The sequence below is a fragment of the Lolium rigidum genome, chromosome 5, assembly GCF_022539505.1.
Source record: "Lolium rigidum isolate FL_2022 chromosome 5, APGP_CSIRO_Lrig_0.1, whole genome shotgun sequence".
Taxonomy (NCBI): Eukaryota; Viridiplantae; Streptophyta; class Magnoliopsida; order Poales; family Poaceae; genus Lolium; species Lolium rigidum.
Window position 1 is genome coordinate 131,396,662 of NC_061512.1, and position 3,590 is coordinate 131,400,251.

The window sequence follows — 3,590 nt, forward strand, 5'->3', positions numbered from 1 at the left end:
CGCCCCAACACGAGAAAGTAAGGACCGATACAAGCAAGAAAAAATAAGATCTCGTAGGCAGGAGCATCTCGGATAGTAATGTGGAGCGCCTGAATCTTGCCAATCACAAGCTTCACCGCGTCTTGCCTCACTTCTAGCCACTGGCTTCCAGAACTAAATGTACATCGACATCTATGCGAAGGAAAAATTCCCTCAATAGTGGACTTATTTATACTGTTACATAGTTTCCAACACAGGGCGGCGCAACAAATGCAGAACACACGCTTTGGTCTGACCAACGCATATATGAAGGATCCTAAGGATATTCGCAAAGCAGGCAGGATTCCATGAGCAGCCCAACAATTTTCTAACTGCGCTCCACAAGAACCTAGCAAGAGGGCACCCGAAGAACAGTTAATTGGTGTCCTCATGCTCCTCATACAAGGCACATCGACCCATGGGTTGACCATGTCGCTGGTGGATGTTACCATTTATGGGAAGACAGCTTACGCACAAGCTACCACAGAAACACACAAACTTTTAGTGGAATCGCAATTTTCAAAAGTTCACTATAGTATTTTCTCTCTGTACCATGGCACAGCTTACGATAAAGCGACCTCACCAAGAAAGATCCCGATGGCTCTAGAGACCAAGAAATGATACCCGGGTTGTGGTCCAAGTTGATCCCCTCCAAAGTCCTAAGATTAACAAGCTCCACCCGTTCCCCAATGCCTAGTGTGCGATTGAAAGGGATGTGCCAACCTTACACGGAGAGGCTCTGGGCCGCTTACACGCCAGGGTTACACGGAGAAGGGAATATGTCCATAAGTTTTCCGTGTCCCAGCCACAAGTCTCTCCACAATCTAGTGGAAGTGTCATTGTGGACCTATTGCTTAGCTCCCAAGACAAACACCCATTTAATCCTCTGAATCGAGTTCCAGGATTGGGACCTTGGGCTGTGCTCATCAACTAACAAGTCCTTAGCCCGAAGATACTTCCTTCTCTGGAGATCCGCTCAGAGGCCATGCTCTCCTAAGTATAGACGCCAGATCGACTTGGCCGAAAGGCACACCATCATGATCTTGGTGTCCATGATACCAATATTTTTTCAAACATCCACACCCTTAGCTACCGCAAGGTTTACAACATACACCAGTGGTACATCGACCCAAGTCTTCCACAATTTATTGTTGCAGCCGAGAACCAACCCTTTTGGTTATCATGTGTAGTAGACAAGCTCGCCATATATGCTTGGAGCAGCTTTAACAGTGTTTTTTTTTAGGAAAAACTGCAGGTGTTCAGCCAAATCAATTAAGTGGAAGGAGAAGTTAAGTTACAAGCTAGAGAGAACCTAGCTGACGGAGAAATAAAAAGGGCAAGTACAAAGGAAAACAAAAAAAAAACAGGCTGGCTATTGGCTAAAATCAGGCTGCCTGTGTGGCTCGTCATCTCTAGCCTTTTCCTGTAGATAGATTACCAAGAAGTGCAAATCATCCTTTAGCAGTTCCAGAAGTTGTCACTTAGACATGGAGGAGTTCTGGAATTTTTCGATAAAGGGAATATATTAATATCAAGAAGATACCAATTACACCCAGCCTCTGCAACAACGCACCACCCTAATGGCACTACAGATGCACACAGCCAAAAAACGGAAAAGAAAACTAAGAAACAAAAGTCCCGCTACAGTATCTTGGGCCTAACAACCGCAATACATCCACCACCATGACAACACCTGAATTACAGACTCTCCAAAAAACGACGCCTTCAAGAAGGGAACAGTGCTCAAACACCGTCGTCGCCCGATCAAAGATCTTAGGTTTTCACCCTGAAGATAGTCCCCGCTCTCAAAACAATGCCTCCACCAAGGTCACTGCTAGGCACAACCAGTTAAAGCTAGACCTTGGGTTTTCACCCTGAAAGGTAGGACTCTGCGCTTCACCTGTGTTGCCGCCCCCATTTCCAAACCGCTGCTATGAAGCCGGGACACCAAGCAAGCCCCTCAACAGCGCGGAGACTTGAACCTCCCTTAGCTAGTCCTCCCCTCCGGCCTTTAAGAAATTCTCTTCTGCCGACTTTCATCATGGATCCATAGTCACTTGATGTCAACACGGAAAAAGAGCTTCGCGCCGCTCCCTCCAGTAACCAAACGGTCGGAATAAACGCATGGGTGCGCACGACCGAATACCTCCGATCCAGCAAACTCCAGGCAAAGCGCTGTTACATTCGCCGGCGGAGCCTTCCGGAACTCAACCCTCCGGCCAGATCACGAGTCCAGGCTTCCGGTAGGTCCTCCTCTTCACGCAAGAGAGGCCCTAGGACCACCGCCTTTATTCAGGTCGGACCCCCACGTCGGCGACCATCCCGGGCCGGCCAACCCAGCCCTCCACCGGCGATACCATCGCCGGCTCCCAAGCACCTCCATCGCACCTGACGCCCGCCACCTGCCACCAGGTCGACGTCGTCACCGCCATCCAGGGCCGTCGCCCTTTGTGCCGTGATCCAGACCTTGAGGAGGAGCAGCACGAGATCCACCCCCATCACCACCCGCCCGGCGATGCCGAGGCGTGGAAGGAAGGAGAGGATCGCGCCGCCAGGATCCAGGGCCGCGCCGCCGCCCCCATACCGCCTGCCCGGTGAGACCGCGGCGAGGAACGGAGGAGAGAGCCGTGCCGCCGCTCCCATCATCGCCCGCCCGGCGAGGCCGCAGCGAAGACGTGATGAGATGGCCGCGCCGCCATCAACCGCCGGGTTCCGGGATCATCCCCCCGGCGCGGAGGCGTGCATCCTACCGCCGCCCGAGGGGACCGTGCGCGGATCCCCATCGCCCCCATCACCGACCGCGCCAGGCTTCGCCGGCGGCAGCCTCAGGGGACGGCGAGGAGGGAGGAGGAGGGGGGAAGGGAAGGCGGCGGCGGGGGGTTAGGGTTCTGCCCCGAGTCGCCCTGGAGGGGACGACCCGAGCGGTCTCAACTCGTGATGATGGATTGTACGTATGCTCGAGGAGTTCTGGAATACCCTTGGACATTGCTCTTTATATAAATGCCAGACCCCATTGCCACGATCAGCTTGTCTTTGGACAACAAACCGGACATAGAACTCCACCATTCCGCGGGAGAAGCAAACTGAAGATGTTGGGCATCCATTGCAACAGTTCTCATACATTGCACCAAAAGATGCCATAGCACCGTAGCATAAGAGAATTTCAAAATAATATGGGTTGTCGTTTCTTGCTCTTGATGCAGAGGGTGCATTGCTCCCCGTGTTCCATTCCTCTCACTACAAGAATCATGATGGTCCATAAAGTTTTACAAATGTCATGGACCAGACCAAAAACATCACGGACAGTTGTTCACGACGTGTTTTGTGAGGAAAAAACCATCATAGACCGACCGTCACAGACCAACCAATGACGCTTTGTTCCATGGATCGTTAAGCATATCATCCCTCGGGACCCGCTAACGTAGCCAAAGCCATAATAAAAATTACATTTGGGTTGGACATTAGAAAAAATACCTTACAAAAGGACCCAAAGAACTGAGATTTATAAACACACGCCGAGCTATAATTTGCTGATGCTGAGAGGTTCCAAAAAATTGTATCATCCTCATTAG